Here is an 18,146-nt window from a genome sequence, read left to right as displayed (position 1 = left end):
CTCTATGATCAGACTGTTCCTGGATTGCTCGCTTAGATATGTTTTAAATAGCTTGCATTTATATTCATGGTGTTGCACATATCTGTGTTTTTGCTGGTTTAGATAGATTTAAAAATATCATACTTAAATTTTATGGAATTTGATACAGTTGGATAGCAAAGGCCATCCAAAATATTTTTTAACTTTTTGAATACAACATTGAGCATGCAGTTCTTTTTATTTGACATTTTTTGAGCAAGTTCTTTTCAAAAACCTCTATCACTTATATCTGTAACCCATGAATACTTGCAATATGTCTTTAGAGCCTCATTTATCAAGAGAATCTGAAGTAGAGGAAGCTATGATGAGCTAAATTTTCTGGTGGTGCAAGAGGGGAAGCTCACTGACCTCACGAAGGCTGTGGCAAATTAGACTAGTAGAGTGTATCTGTATCTAGATTATGGAGACAAACAAAACATATACTTAAAAAGTCAGCTGAGTACATACAGTGATACATACGATGAAAAGTCAGCTGAGTACACACAGAAGAAAAAAAAAGCACATTCTACACAAGATAAAACCAGCTTAACTTTTTCTTAACATTTTCACTCCATTGACTCTATGCTGCATTCAGACAGGTAAATGCAATGTCTCTGACTGTCTCTTGTTTCTGTTTTGGAGCCATCCATGGAAGAGAAATTCACAAAGGGCTATTAAAAACAAAACACTCTCTCTGGCTCAGAGTAGTTGCTAGGAGAGTATTTTTTGTAAATATCACTATGTGCTTCCTCTATTCCCATAGTTTTTTGTAGCCACCTGCCCTTGGACACTGCTGAAAACAGGGTTTTGAGCTAGATGAACCTTATATCGGTTAGAGGTCAGGAGCAGACGTAAACACTCTCCAGTTTAAATTTTCAAAGTTGTTCTACAAGTAGAAATGTTTGCTTCTACTCAATGCATTAGATTCTGATAATGACATTTGCTATTTCCTAGATGGTGCTGGGTTCTTTTCCTTAGAGGACAAGTTTGTGTTTCTTTCTCAGAATTTACAATAAGTAATCAGAAAAAATCTGTTCAAAGTATCTTACCCAAAATATCCTCATAGTGTCCCTACCTCTTATATCTGGGAAGGACCAGTGCTTTGCTTTCTGTCACAAAACCACATATGGCATATGAGAACTGGGGTTCCATTCTGTGCATGGATTTTCTGATGTAACTCTGAAAGATGGAAACGAGGAGTGGACAACGCTGAAGGCAGCAAGAGGAAAATATTTTTACTTCTTTGAGAGCATTTTTGCTTTTTGGTTTTTTTTGTTGGGTTTTTTTGTGGTGCTTTTTTTTCACAGTTGATGAAATGAGTAAGAGATTATCTAGTGGTTGAGTAACAGAGCTGAGATTCAGGAGATGCAGCTTCAGTTTATGCCCAATTCCACCCTCACATCACCCTCCAGGACATGTTATGTGAAGCCCTCAGTTTTGTAAAAACACTGCTCCAGTAGGTTGCATTGTAGGTTTAATATTATTCCAGCAGCTGATTGATGAAATAGACGGATGGAGTAAAGATTTTATCTAAAATCTACAGAGGCACCACTTGGCCCAGAAGAAACCCAAGTGTTGTGTAGATGATGTGGAGAGAGCTGAAAGGAGTGTCTCCTGCTTTCTTTCCTGTCTGAGAAATCTGAGTCATCAGCTGCCTTTAACAATATTTTCTAAGCAGCCAGATTAACATCTGGAAACTCTACGCATTTGTGTAAGCTTAGTAAATAATAAAAGTGAAGCTAGCTTTTTGATAAAGCAGTTCTGCTAAGAAAGAGTAAGTTTTTCCATTACTCTCCTGAATGTAATGTCTTTTAAGGTTAGCTCATAGGAAATGTATGTAGCAATCTGTTTCAAGACATTCTCAAGGAATTCTCAAGACTTTCCTTAATTAGCCATCTATGTTTACTGTACTTGTCTCTTATAATACGTGCAGTGTTATATTTGCTATCTGTAACCCCTTTGTTGATTTTGATTCTTCTGAAATGCATTTTTCCCTCTAATAAAAAATACTAAAAGGGCTTTCATTCAAGAAAATATGCTTGGCATCTGAAAGTTTGGGATGTGTGGGAGTCACATCCTTTTTGTACAGTTTCGTTTAGTACAGTGGGTGTTTAACTCCTTATTGTCTTCTGCAAAATGAAGTCAAAATTATGAGTTTTGCAGTGCAGGTGCTCAGGGGGAAGGGAAGGTTTCAAGGGAAAGCCCAGCAGTTGCTGGTCTCCTGGAGAGGGGTCAGATGGGAGGGAAGAAGGAGCTTTATGTCTGCTCACAGCACTGCACGTTGTGAAGACAGAGCACTGCTCTCACCATGGCAGCAGTACAGCAGCTATAACTTTGGTGCTGGATAGGGAGGACTCCCTGGAAGAACTTACCTTTCTGATGCTGTAGATATCTGCAGGCTTAATAGGCTGCATTTTCAGTTGTCATAGATCAGGCTTTGTACTGTTACGGATCAGGGATAATATCTCCCCATTCAGATTTTTGCATAGGTCCTCTTGTATTTTCCAATACTGTTCTGACCCTGGAGTCAGGTTAAAAGCTCTAGAAGGTGATGAGAAAGTATTGGGTGCTGGCTGGAAAGAGAATAAACAACATTGTGATTTTGTCATCTTCTTAATTCTGGTTGATCTGTAGGTTCCAGGGGCTCTTCTGCTCCCTACTGTCTGTAGCTGTTCTGCTTTGACAACTTGCACACTTGTTATGGTCTGTGCCACTACACACACTTTGCACGTTAAATACATTTTCTCCCATCCATGAGCTACCATCTCCCTCTCTTGGCTGCATTTCTTCATTGGACACTACATAGCAGAGGCATAAGAGAATGCAGGAAATGTAGAGGCTGCAGCCTTAGAGAGTGCTTCCCAGCTCCTAGACTGGCTTAGCATCCAACCAAGATCTGGAGTGTGAAAGCAAGGGAGCTACGATGCTCTCCAGCAGGGCCCCTGAGGGCACCTGCCCTGTGGTAAAGGCATAGCCATGGGGCTGATTTACTTCTTTTGCACTTAATGATTTTCCAGAGATCATGGCAGGCTTTTTACTTGCAGGAGGAATATAAAAGAAGGCAGGAACCAGCATATGGCTCACTGACAAAAAGATTTCAGGCCAAATGACTCACCTCTGAAGGAGTCAGACAAAGCTTTTCAAAGGACATGACTTACAAGGGAATTCAGTAGCTGCAATTTATTTATTTTTTCAGGGTTTGTTGAGGGTTTTTTTTAACTCTTAAACAGTAAATCTGCATACACAAAGAACACAGACTGCAGACTCATGACGTTTGAGAACAAACTTCATAAATGTTCACTTGTATCTTAGTCACAGAGGAAGAGAGAGCAGGCATTTAATTTTATTGTTGTGCAGATCATAAGACCCTGATGCTTGTTTATGTGAAGATGGCAAGCTGAGCATTTGCCTCTGGTTATAAACACATCCATCCTGAAAAAGAGGAGTTTGATTCTTATGAGAACTGTCTCCTTTTTCCCTTGGTTCTTCAGTTGAAACTTGGCCAAAGAGGTCAAGTAGACAGCAGTCACAAAACTGAGAGTCACCTAATGTACTTTGTGTATTCATAACTGATGGTTTCTAAATATACTGTTAGAGAAGGACCAGAGTGTTCAAGAAAACATAACACTGATAAAAATATGAACATCCGGTGCAAATAGCCAGACACAGAATAAGATGTAATACAATGGTCTACTTGGAGCTCAACTCTAAAGCTGCACTACCTTGAAATTCACATTCTGTGCAACAGTTTATTCCTTAAGTCCTTCAACCATTTACTGCAGCACAAACTATGTATGTCAGAATAAATTCTCAATTTACTCTGGATATCAGTGAAAATTAATAGTGTGTTTGCCTGAAACTGGGGATATCATAATATGTGGTAATTCTAATGAAAAGTTTACTTCTGCCATAATAACTAGAAGTTATCATGCTATACAATTTTCAAGAAGAGCCTCCCCAGTGAATTATAAGGATAGGAAGTTGCTTAACATATATTGATATTTTTTTCCCTTTGAGAAGTTGTATAACAGATTCGTTAGGTAGTTTGTTCTGTAATGTTTGCATCTTCACATAATACCTTTTATACAGGAAAGAGAATGATTTGATATCTGTTTATGATAAAATTACAGGCTGCGTATCATTGCTGTTTCACTAAAATATGACTTGAAATAGTCTGAATTAAACTCTAAAAACAACAGTTCCAGATTGACAGATTTCATGTACTTTGCAAGTTCGTTTTAAATTAACCAATTTTGCTATGGATAATACAACTGCAAACAAAACAATTTTACAGAAAGCTTATGGGTTTAGAATTTTAAATTTACCAGTAAAAACCTTGTCAGAGCATTAGTTTAACAAAAAAAAAAGTTGCATTTTTCTGTTCTGTGAGTGTTAACTGGGGTTTTCTTGTCACAATGAAGGGCAATACAGAAGGCCAGGTAAAGAAATTTCTTATAATCCACTGTATCGGTACTTATAGATGGCACTTTCATTGCTGCTACTGGCCTGATTGACTCATTTCACTAGGTTTGCATAGTATTTCTATGTTTACCTGTTGCAGAAGTGAAGAACAGTCATAGATAATGTAGGAAGTCTCCCAATTACAAAGAAAAATATACCTCAGAAATTATAAAAATATTTTACCAATGAACTACAGCTGCAATTTACAATTGCGAGGAATTGTAATGACTTGATGAACTAAATCATGTAGCTTGTCTAAGCACAAGATGAGCTGGAAAAACACAACAAAACTACTTTCTGTAAATAGTTCTTGTACCAGACCACACATTCTACTACAAGGTAGAAATGGCAGCAGCAGAGGAGGATGAGTGGAGAGAAGCAAGGAAGGTGCTAGATGTCCAAGAAGCTGAGCTGTACACAGATGGTCAGTGTAGAGCATCAGGCAGATGCCTGTCTGCATCTAAGGCCAACTCTGCTCAAGGTGCTCCAGTTTTGTCACAACTGGAATTTTGATTACTGGTTTTGAAAATCTAAGGAAGGAAACTGATCAATATTAAGATACGTTTGCTTAGAGTTGCAGACACGGGATTTGCTGGGATCTTGCTTGCACTAAGCCTCTACCTGATAGTCCACAGGGGTGCAAGTTCCTCATGGCCATATGCAGATGCCTTAGATACCACAGAATATCTCAGATAACACCAGGTGCCTAGATTTAGATAACTGAACTAAGCCTTAGCAGTCTACATGGAGATATCTACAGGTGATCAAGGTATCTAATATTCTTTTGTAACCTGTGGAGATCTACTCTTTACAGTCAATGGAGTTTTTTCTCCATGGGCCATAGAAAGTTTTGAGAAGGTCTCTATTGAGACAAGAGCTTAAATACCTGCCTCCTACATAGACATCTAAACATGTGTCAACATCCAGAGCTGAATCCCACTCCGAATTCTGATTTAAATTCTGGTTTGGTTTGTTATCATTGGAACTGGGCAATTTTTATTGCTGTCTAAATGGTGGTGATGCCTAAGATGTATGCACTTTAAGATTAAATAACTCATTAATTAAGTCAACTTTAAAGTCTAGCTTAATGATGGCAGAAAATGCACATTCACCAGACGTGTGCTGCCAACACGGTAATGGTGTGATCTACTTACTGCAGAAGACTACAGACTATGAATTCATTGTGAATGTGCAGGTTCTCTTCCTGCTGACATGTAAAATGGACTGCTCTGGAAAGCAGTGTTGTTTTAATTGCTTTTACTGCTTTCATTACAAGCTAGCAAGCTCCTCTCGGTCTAACAGAACATGGGACTACTGGGAAGTGTAGAAAATGTTCTTTGCAGTTGGTCATCTGTATGTGGCTCCAGCCAATTCTATGTGTTCCTTAGCTCTGTCAACACCAAATTGGATTAGAAATTAAAAAAAACCAAACAACCAAACAAAAAAACTGTCAAAAGGGAATTGTTAGGGGATTTCTTAATTCCCTTCTGATGTTGTTCCTGAGAAGACAAAAAGGTAAATGAGAAATAGTCTATTCCATCTAGGTACTGACTACAGATTAGAGCAACAGCAGGAAGAAATGAAAAAATAACACTGGACTACACTGGACTTGCATGGTCTTGGCTGGATGAAGAAGAAATACCCATGGACAAACTTGGAAAGCTCAAAGACGGTGTAAAATTTATGTAAGTAACTTTATTCACTTGGACTCAGCTTGCAAAGCCTGGTGCTTAAATAGAATATATGATCCCAAATTTGAGTGCTATAATGGGCAATTATCCCTGGGTTAATAAAAATGAGGCAGAATTTGTGCCTCCTATTGCCAATACCTAAGTATGAAAAGTTGGGTTCTAAATATTTGCCTTCCTGGCTCAGAACAATTATCAGACATTATATTTTAAGGACCACACTTTATAGCTTGTAAGTAACAGTCATGTGTTTTAATGTATTTAATTTTACTGGCCTGACTTTCACATATTTTAAGAGCCCTTTACCTCTCCTTGGCAGCATAAGAAATCTGCTTGCTAGAGGGATATAAAGAGTCTGTAAATGAAAATCAGGGTCAGTTATTCTATTTCTGAACATTAAGGTCTCAGGTATTAGGCTGCTTGAGATTATTGTTAGTGACCCTACCTTAATGTGAAAGTGAAGTCATGCAATAAAGAATGTGCTTGGATAAGTGAAATATTTCCCTCTTCTGCTGTGTTTTGTTTCCTTGCAGTTAAGAGAAGCATAAAATGCGCAATTGAATCCCATTTGGTTGATATTAAGATAATAATTTCACAAACATACCCTTACAAACAATACTGCCTTGAAAACTGAATACATTCCTGTAGCCTACGAAAACGTGTAGTTAATAGCCTTACCCTAAATTAACTAATAAAACTTTTCTAATTATGCATCGTAGAAAGGGTAAAAGAGAGTGATAGCAGGAAATTCCTTTTGCCTCATGCTACGGGTCTGGAAATGCACTGACATCATTCCTATTGCCAGGCACTAGAGGAGATCATAATGGGATATAATTGTTGCTTGCTCATTTGATTGAACTCCAAAACTATATCAAATGACACTTAATTATACACATAGAATATCATTACAGAAGAGGACTCAGAACTGAGAGCTCAGTGTAAGCAGAATCATTTAATAATTATACAACTCCTGTAGATGCAAATAGATAACTTGCTGCTAATTAGTCTGGAATTTAACGCTCACAATATCCTAAGTAAATCTAGTGAAAATTAGTTGGGAGCCTGAACATACAGTTTTACTATAGCTCCAACTGGTACGTGCCCTCCAATCACCCAGCACGTTGGCTAGCTGTTTGAGGAACACATTTGATATCTGGCCAAGTTTAAAGGTCTACTGGAGGTAAAACAATGCCCACCCTTTTACAAGGGGATCATTGTTGTTCAACAATGGAATTCTCTGGCTTATTTGAATGTCAACAATTCAGAAAAGTTGATGTTTGGAGCCATCAAATAAAATGTTTTTGTGAAACAGTTTATTATTTCAGTGGTAATTATTTGAATCATTCATAGTAAAGGATGTTTGCTAATGAGAGCTTGGCTGCTGTAAATTCCAGGGAGACTGAATGCTCTTTGTGCTGACAAAAAGGCCCAAATCACTGGAGAGCGACTGACTGGACAAATCATTCATCTATGCAAATGCCAGCTGAAATGGTCAGATGCATTTATTACCCTCCTCATTATAGTAAACAAGGCAGAAATCGTGACTGGCAGTTATCAACTTGCCCTGAAGTGTGATTTGTTCTCCTACCACTATTTAAATGAGAAGAAGAAAGGCATGCCACCAGGGACTTCATTGGTTTATAAAAGAGTAAATGTCACATAGCCCAGTGCTTAAAGACTTTTGATTGACAAATGTTTTATTTGACATATCAAACAATAATGGTTTTCATATCAAATAGTCCATATTTGTTAGCAGAAATTTAACCCTTGGGAGAGTGAGAACTGATTTTTCAGAATGCTCTGAATCCAGATGGAAAGTTACAAGTAAAAAGAAACTCTCTGACTGGGTACACTGGAAAGACTCGCACAGTACTGTAGAAAGATAATAGAGGCTTCAAATGAACTGCTGTCTTAGCTGCTTCAAGAAAGCATCTCACATGGGGAGGGCTAACAGAATGTAACAGAAGGGAATAGAAGAGTGATTTATTTATACATATTTTTTAAAGAAAACACAATAGCAGTTAAAGAGATCTAGAAGGACCTGTCTCATCCTCAAACTATGTTTGGAAGATATTTATGCTTGTATTAGGAGAAAATATAGCCTGATTTGTTTGAGGAATGTTTGGGTCTGATAACTGGAAATACTACTGAAAAAAAAAAAAACCAAACAAAAAAGAAGCAAACAAGAAGACAAATGAGAACTCTTATTTGTATTAGGCATGTGTATTTGTTGGTACATTTCACTTTAACAAGCAAAGACTTTTCTGCTGGTGTTCTGTCATTACTGAATATGAACTGATTATTATAGAGGTGGCTCTAAGACCCTGGATATATATTTACAAAATTATATGTCCTCTGGTATCAAACAAGAAAGAAATTACATATGATTAAATGATGCTTCACATAATTTGCTGCTGATGTCTTTTCACTTGTTCGTTGCTGCACGGATCAGATGGAAAAAGCATGTGTGCTCTGACCAAATGTGAATGTATACTTTAATTGTTTAAGAATGACCTTTCATCTTTATAGAATCAGGAGGAGCTCTGAGTCAAATCCTTTAAACTTTTCCCATCCAGAACAGTAAACTGAGTCTCAAGAATGAGATCCTGAAGCTAAGGAAAAATGAGAGGTCATTAGGTATTGTAAGAGGAGAATGAAGCTCTTTGAGCATGATTTTCGGGGGTCAGGGAGGGACATGATCTGACCTGCCTATATCTTCTAACCTATACAGAGTGTTGAACTGAGACTCTGTCATCCAGGATGGAAGAGAAATATTAAGTGGAAAAGAAGCAAGAAAAAGCATATCAGAAAGATGCTTTGGGTTATCTGGGAAATACAATGTGATTTTGTTAATAGTATAGATATGAATAATGCTGCTTTTTAGCTAGCATAATAGAGAGAGGAATTTAAAACAAACAATGTCTATATAATGCTTTATGACTCTCGTGAATCAAACATTAACTGATTCACTTTCTCATTAGCTCTGTGAAGTAGCATCATTAATCCTCCTTTGTGATGGGAAAGCATCTGCATGCATAGATAGGTGACAGATATTTAAGGTCACTCAGCTGGCTGCAGCAGACCTAGGTGTTACTACCTAGAGCATCTGATTTCCACTTGTGTGCATAGCTAGGAATACATACAGAGACATTTCCTTCATGCTGAAAATAGATCACCACAGTATTAACTTGTACTGCATATTTCTGCCTTTTAACATCATAAAAAAGTACTACTCATCATGACTATTGCTACTGTCATTAGAAATACAGGATTTTCCATTCCAATCTGAAATAATGATTCTTAATTCCGGTATCCAGTGTGTGAAGGCAAGTCAGCCTGGTACTTCAGAGTAGTGTCCTTGGCAAGTCAGGCTGTTGTGCCTTGCATATGGAAGAAAAAATTCTCCACAGATATCCCAGAACCCCAAGGACATCTGGTGAGGTGTACCTTGCAGACAGAGGACTAAAACATTCTTGCTGATCACAAAATAATCCAACAGTAGTATTTGATTTTATGGCATCATGCAAATATGACTGTCAGAAGATAATTATAACAAATACAGGGAAGAAAATATTGCCATTCTTTTCTAACACAGCTTCTGTTATTAGCTCTAAGTTCCCCCTTACGTTCTGTTCGTATTGTAGTTTGAAAACACATATATATATTAAAAAAAAAAAAAAGTACTTTGTTACCAGCATCCTCTTTATAGGCATTTTTGAGATTACCCTCCTGTCTTGGGATCTGGCCAGCACTTATTTACAGAAGTCACTGATTCTCCTCCCTCTAATGCCCCCATATTCCCCTTTTGTCATCCTCATATCCTCATGTTCCTGATTTCATCCTCAGTCTCTCAGAAGCTGATGTGTTTAAATGCTTCCATCGGTCCATCATTCTAGCTGCCATTAGTCTCCTTCAGACGTGCCACTTCATTCCAGAGCTGTTGCTTCTGCAGGTCTTGAGGATGCTGTCACAAGGGGCTGATCTAACATGGTGGAAGAGGCAGACAAATGGTTAGCTGCAGGGACTGGACAGGCCAACAGAGCTTTGTAAATGCTATAAATAGCATTCTTGCTTTTGAGGATTTTGCAACTGAAGAAGTCAACGTGCTAATGAGGCAGGGAGAGGCACCTGCTCTTCAATGACATTGCTGGCCTTCACCTTCTCCACTAGAGAAAAATTTAAAGGAGTTGATTAATATAGTTCAGGAAGGTTTCAGGATTAATTTTCAGGAATGTGAAGTAATCAACATTTTCTCAAGCAGTTAGTATGTTCAGTCAATAACAATGCCACCTTCAGGACTAACTATGTGCCCAGAATAAGTGATCATCAGCAAGCCAGGGACAGGACAACTCTCAGTCTAAAGGGTTATAATCATAGAAAAGGGAAAAAAGTCTCACTAACAACACTGACTATCTTTCATTAATGCATACTAGAAGCTAACAGCAAGCAGCAAAAAAAAACCCTGTTTTATTTCACCCATTATTCTAACTTTATTTCCCCTGCATGGAGGTGAGTGGGTTGCACACACATAAGCAGTTTTCTGTGCATCCCAAGCCTCCTTAAACCATGCAGGAGCTGCAGATGTCACTGCAGCTTCAGGCTTGGACTGATGATCCCTTGCTATGTCCTCTAAACAGTCAGGAAAGCTTTTGGTGCCAGGAAGCAGAGAAATCAATCAATAAAAAAAACCAGATTCAAACAAACACTGCTATTCTGGTGAAACTGCTGTATTTTAAAGCTAAGAATGAAATCACTGTGCCATGAAAAATATATTCCAGTGTTTGTAGCAATTGCACCTTTTTACTTTGGCTTTGGATGAACAAATTAATAACAGTACCGATAACTCACCAGCAAATCTCAGGTGTGATGTTGGAGGAAAAAGCTCTAGGAAGAACTGACCTACCTACGATCTTCCTTAAATGGAGTAATTCCTGTCACTTTAAAGGAGTTACCTTCATTCAGAATTGTACACATCAGTACAGAAGTAGGCCAAATATTTTATATATATTTTTAGTAAAAAACCTACTTAACAGTAATAATTACGTGAAATCGTTGGCAAATATGGAAATATTTGAATTTGGAATATGGAAAAAATAAAACAAACTGTGAAGATATTCTCATATTAAAAAAAATGTTCCTTACCCAGTCTGATCTATATCCAATACAAAGATATTAATATCAATCTTTTAATTATTCAGAATTTCTTCAGTAACTGCATCCAAATTAACATAACCATCTATTTCCATGTGAGCAGGAATTCATGCTAATTGTACATTAATTCCCAGGATGAATAACTGAGGTATCAGATGCAACAGCTCAAAAACCTAAATCTTGTTTAGTGTTAAAGCAACAAATTATAAGCTTAAATTTAATCAAGAAAACCATACACAGATCTTTATTAACATACCGGGAATGAATCCACATTTGATAAAATCACAAACTGTGCATGCAGGTTTAAATGTGCAACTCTATCTTACTTTACTCAGTCTGAACATACCCGTGTCTTTAAAGTTTCACAGTACTGTTAATTTTATAGCTGGGAACCATCACATCCTATAAGCCCTCTTTCCATAGAGATAAAGATGTGTGATGCGGAAAAGGATTTACTTTAAAATTATGCCTAGTTTTTCTTAATTGAGATCAGCTAGCATTTACTCTTGTCTTCCTGTATTTCTGCCTGGCAATGCTGCACGGAGAACTTCTATGTAGATGTCCTGTGCATTTCAATTCCTCTCTGTACTTGTATTACGCTATGTTGCTTGATATTGCTGACTGTTCATCCTTTATAAATATTACCTAGATCACAAATCTGCTTCATCAACTCTGGAAACCAACAAAATTTCTGCAGGAAAGTATGATAATTTCAAAAGCTAAACCACGCAAAATAGAGGGGAGCTAGCTAAATAAACTACTCCAAGGCTTGGAGGACTACTTGTAACTAACAGCTCATTTGTTTCTGACTAGCTATAAGGCGGAAATAGAGCATTCAGTTCACTTAGGTAGAAAATTCCGGTATAATTAGTAGACAAGAATGAAAAAATCCCCACATTCTTGGCTGTGATTCTGATTGTTTGAATGCCAACATGGTATCCATTCAGACTTCAGAAGTGACTTAATCCAGTTGTTTCTATTGCTGTAGCAATTTCATTCCTAAACAGAGAATGCTTAGATCAGACCTCTGGCTGTGTTATTTTGCATTTGCACTATATCCATAATTAAGAGACTATCACAAATTAAGGAGAGCAAAAGTGTTTCCTGCAATGGGGGCAGAGTGGGAGTGTGTATATACGCATATTGCGAGCATGCATACACAGTGTAACTTTCAGCTGTTGGTATAGCAGGAAAAGAAAGGAAGGTGGCTACAAGCCTCTAGTTAGTAGCTGAAGCTCATTAAGTCTTTCGTGAAATTGGCTGCTAAAAGACTATATTTTTAGGGAAGTGACAGTCTCTTTTCTTATACATTATCTGCTAGGGAAAAAAAAAAACCCCACCCAAACTCCAAAGAACACAACTAGAGAATTCTTGCTAGTTCTGCACACCAGCACTAGCAATAAGAGCCCGATTTCTCAATCCATTCTCCTGCTTTGCTCTACATTCTGGAAAAATGCTTGAACGGCAAACTCAGCTGGATGACCTGAAGCCATTCATCCTCAATTCTGGGAGGACTGAACTTCTGGTGATGAATAGACCTTATCATTTTGAGAAGATAATTTCCTTTCTTGTGCCCTTGCTTGCTGAAGAGGACTCATTAGATTAACCAAGAGGTCATTAGGTCATTAACTGCCCAAGTTGTGGTAGATTTCCCATGACGTTTTAGGGCTTGCATACATTTAGAGCTCCCAGACTTTCCTTCACTGAAATTCAGGAATAATTTTGTTTTAGAAGAAGGTAACAAAATACAACACTGAATTCTAATACATATTCTGAACTGTTCAATCACAAAATAAGCTTTGTAATGTGCTTTATATACTTCCTCTCCAATTTTTTTTTAATAAAACACATTAAGCTCTAAAGCCTACTAAATTTTTTATGAGCAAAATTTCTTACATTGTCTTTTAATACATCACTTTTACTTTTTATACTTGCACGATACCTTCAGCAGTGCAGAAAGGTACTAAACAAGCATATAGTTTTACTGTTAGCATATTTACATGGCTGAAAATAGTTTTTATGCATGCAATGGATGCACATGCTATTCCTGAAAGAAAACTTTTGCGCATCTGATCCATTGTGTCAGAAGCCTAAGACATTAGTTGCAAAGCACCACCACCAATTTTTCCATTCGTTGCCATTGATAACAATGCTCACATTGTTCTGACTGGAACAGCAAAATGAACTTTACAGTACTTTTCCTAGTTTTCCAGGTTTCTAATCCTTGAGTGGAATCATCTTACTGTTTAGCATCTGTAACTCTTCAGCTCTGTTGAGCTTTGATTTGACTGATCATGCCATTGTGAAATGTGGCAGCAGTAGATGAGCCACAGGCAGCTTTGCAGCCATCGAACACAACTGACCTATAAAAGTATCTCTGGTCATATGAACATACTATAAAGGGTTTCAAATAGTTATGTGATACCTGATGAGAGGCTAACAATGTCTTTTTGTGAGTCTAAATGACATATCTCTATTGAAATCAATATGGCTCAGATCTGCAAACACTGAAGTACTGCACTGCAGCTGTACCTATTCCCTTGGTTTTCGTGCTAAAAAAAAAAAAGTGTGGACATTACACACATCTCTCTCAAAACTAACAGTCATCTGCTCCTTGCTGCCTGTCAGTTCATACAGCCATTATGCAAGAAAATATGGAATGGCTAGTAGATTTCTAAGGAAAAACTACTGGCATGATAAAAGAGACTTGAGCTGATTAACAGTTACTACCAATCAATATCATAAGTCTGATAAAACAGAGTCCCGCTAAAATTAGAACTTTCCTTTTGTCATGAAATTACAATAAGACCTTGTTCAAGTGTACCTTGCAGCTCTCTAGTTGTTATGAAGAAGGAATCAATTGTCCCTGTTCCTCGAGCATACATGCCTGTGATACCCTTCTGCACTCCTAGCAGGCTGCAAGGAAAGCCTAGAGACTAGAAGCAGGTGACAGCGCACCAGAAGCAGTTAGCTTTAGAAATCTAACATCCAGAAGGTTAACACAATGGGTCCGCTTGGAAGAAAGTAGGTGCTTTGCCAGAATTGCCTCTGGGAAAGTTTTCATGGCATAGACACCTAGAGCACTTACTTGTCTGCTGGAATAGAAAAATGGTGGTAGCCCAAGGGCTAAGGGAATTTCCTACTTACTCTTTCAATTGTTATTCAGGTTTCAATGTTACTTTATATCTTGCTAAAATGTTATACAGATTTTACATTCCCACTCTTAAATTTCAATTGAATGCAGTAACAAGCTGTGCAGTGTCAACACAAAAGCTTAATAAGATTGTATCTATTTCTGCCTCTTTAGATCCCTATATGAACCCTATTAATGGTTAAAATTAGCATATTATCCTTACTGGATCCTACTGCTGCTGACAAAGGATTCTGATTTAAAACGTGTCTGAAGATTCTTGCACAACAACCTCTTTGTATACAGTAGATTTTACTATCTCAGATTCCCTAATCCTCATTAAAAACCTCACAAAGGTTTCAGTTAGTGCATCCTTTCCAGGCTTTAGGATTATTGCTCATATTTCTGCAGAAAGACAAAAAGTTAAGAGGAAAGATTTTTAACCAAGTTATGTCCAGTTAATACTGTATTTTGATACACTGGGGTTTTCTTATTATTAGTTCTTTTTTTCTTAAAGCTTAATTACATTCCATGCAGAGTGCTTCCACAGTAAAGGCAGTGCTTAGCTATTCTGAAACTGTTATTGCTATATAGTTTGATAATGTATACTAGATACTTCACAGGCAACATAGCAAGACACTGCTCTTGTCCCAGTGAGTCTATAGTGTAAATTCTGTGTGATCTACTGAGATCCAGTGCCAAGCAGCAGAGACACAGATGAAATAATGCAGTAGTTTAACTGTGTATAAAATGTAAGCATATACTTGTACTGTGGCACATTCTTCTCTTTATCTTTCAATAAAAAATACAGGAAAGTAAAGACAAAATGCAGCAAATATGATTAACTATGCAACATGGCATTTTCATAGAGCACAGCAGAGAGAGGAGGCTATGTTAAATATTGTTACATGGAAAAAAAACAAAAACAAAAAAACACATGGAATAAAACATTTCCTATGGAAAAAACAGAGTTTCATCCAACACAGAAACCAATTACTTGTCAGGCCTGGCTCATGGAAACACCTACAAACATGTTTGAAATTACTCAGTGTGGAGTATCATTGACTTATTATACTTTCTCTTCCACTTCAAAGAAGATATGTAATTTCACATATCAAAAAGCAGTAATGCCGGTCTAGAGGCAGTGAGATGTTTCCCATGCTGGGTTAATATCCTAGGTTGCAGAGGAAGCCAGAGAGAACAATTCACACCAATGGCAACAGTGTTATGCATACACACTCAGTGCTGCTTTGCAGTTAATACTTGGCTAAGTTTGTTGTATTAAAAATAACTCACCGATTAAAACGATTTCATTATTTTTAGGGTTCAACTTAACACTTTAAAATACAGAGCTTTGCAAAGTGATAACAAAATTCAGATCAGTTTCCTGCTGGGAGCAGGAACCGGTGACTTACAAGCCAGGTAGTTTTTTGCATGATTTATGTATTTACAAAATGTTTTCTCAACTGACATGTTAGAAATAGCAACAGAGGCCTCTCCTTTTTTTTTTTTTGCAGACTTAACTAAAGTGTTAGTCTGTTTTCAGGAGGTGCTGTCACCTTACTCTTTACTGGAGGTTCAGGTCAGTTTCGTTGCTTAATCAGCAGATTCTTTATTCTCAGTAAAAATCCCTTTGCTACATGTGCTTTTTCAATGACTACCTTGCCTTGGAAAGTAGATCTGGGCATCTTCTGGAAATGCAGAGCATGAAAAAGCCTTGGAGCTCCAACCCCTAAACCAACAGCTGATGTGGTGGGATCTTTACCTCCTCCTGTGGAAAGCTTCCCCCTAGACATTTTTACCAGTCATCACAATGGTGCCTCAAGGTGACAAGTGAGTTAAAGTATCTGATGGAGGATCCAAGACCCAGACATATCTTGGGAGTCAAAAATAATTGAAATGTCACTAGTCGTATCATTCCGTTATGTGCCTTGGGTATAGACACAGGCATAGCTTAATCACATTTAACCATGCCAGTTACATGGCCTTTCCATTCTTTATACCTAATTTTGAAATAACAATAGTCCTACTGACTTCAGTTATATTTCCTACAATGAGCAAGCCATAGCATCACTTATCATAATGAGCAGAAGCTGAAGGAGAAGCAGAATGCTGTTAAGACATGAATTTTGTGATTATGAAATCTGATTAACACACAGATAGTAAGTCTCACTGTTATTTTACAAACAGAAGGCTTCCTATACCAGTGTATTTCCTTTCAACACAGAGGATCAGTTCTGGAACATATTCTATGCCTAGTTTTACTGCTGATGTGTCTATAGATATATGTATAAAGTGTTTATGTCGCATAGCTCACTGGAAATTAATCTGTTGGCCCGAGATGTAGATAGCTGTTGAATAAAAACAGATCATCAATTGATTTTTACAAAGGCTGTGGAATGACAATTTGACAGTGATTTGGAGCACATCTCAAAAGCACATAGCTTGAATTTTGAAACAGCAGCCTAGACAAAAAGGACACAGTCCTCTTCAGTAAATAATAGTGTCTTTGCAGTTTTAAAATCCTACCTGCTGCTGGACAACCTCTGTGAATAACACTGAAGTTGGTTCTGTAATTTGCCTAGATTGGTAAGGTTGAGTTGATACATAGCACATCCTATTTGCTGTCTGAAAGCTTGGGGATGGTTATGCTAAGTGGAGAGAGGTGCACCTCCAAACAGTGATATCATCTGCCTATCACCTGTCGTAGGAGTGAATGGGATAGGCTGGATCACCTGAGGTATCCATGTCTCCCCACAGAGTATAGAATAACCCTACTAGATAAGAAGATTAGATCAAACACATAACTTTTATAAAGCTAAATTTAAGTAAGGTGAACCTGTGGTAATTTTAGCCTCTGAGCTGACAGGAGATAAAAACTTTTTATATCTGTCTATCTTCTGCATTGATTCAGAACTCACTCTCAGTACAGTGTTAAAATAAACACAGAAAAGGAATGATTTGGCCAAACATAGATATCTGTACAGATATCTCAACTAGTTCCCTGATTTTTCTTTATATCCAATAGACAGAAGTAAAACTTTTAGCTTCCTATTCTTATATGAAACATTTAATGCTAAATTAGAAGTGTTAAATGGGTTAAATAAGTTGTGCCTTCCAGGTGTTCCCTTTCTCTTCATTTAATTTGGAAAGGGAGGATAGCATGATATGTACAAAAGCTAACATGGAAACAATACACATAAGCAAAATAAAACACAAAAATTCAACTTCATGCCTAACATTTTCTGACTCACCAAACTTATTCATATCTTTATTTCTGATTTTTCTTTTGTATTACGAATTCAAATTTTGAGGTTGCCACTGCCTGGGAAGGTGATTAATGAAAGCACCTTATAAGTACTCTGCAAAGAGCATCTAACTGCAGGATAGAAGTGAGGCTGAATGACACAGAAAGGCACAGTACACCACTGGCACTTGAACCTGAAGAGCCTACATTCCTCTTCCATAGTAATGCCTTAAAAGCTGTGGCTTAAATTGTCAGTTTAAAATGGAACAGTGGCATCTTACGCATACAAAAAACATACATATGTATGTGTATTTCTGTATGTGCACACACACATAAATGCAGGTATATGAGTTGCCTATAAACTGGTCACCCTGGCATGTCTGCTTGTGGAAGGCAGGGTTATGAAGTGGTCTGCCTGTCACCACAGTTAGCAACAGAAAAGCACTCTATC

Source organism: Cuculus canorus, chromosome 3 (genome assembly GCF_017976375.1).
Source record: "Cuculus canorus isolate bCucCan1 chromosome 3, bCucCan1.pri, whole genome shotgun sequence".
Classification (NCBI taxonomy): Eukaryota; Metazoa; Chordata; class Aves; order Cuculiformes; family Cuculidae; genus Cuculus; species Cuculus canorus.
The sequence above is the reverse complement of the archived record's forward strand: the minus strand, read 5'-3'. Positions refer to the sequence as shown.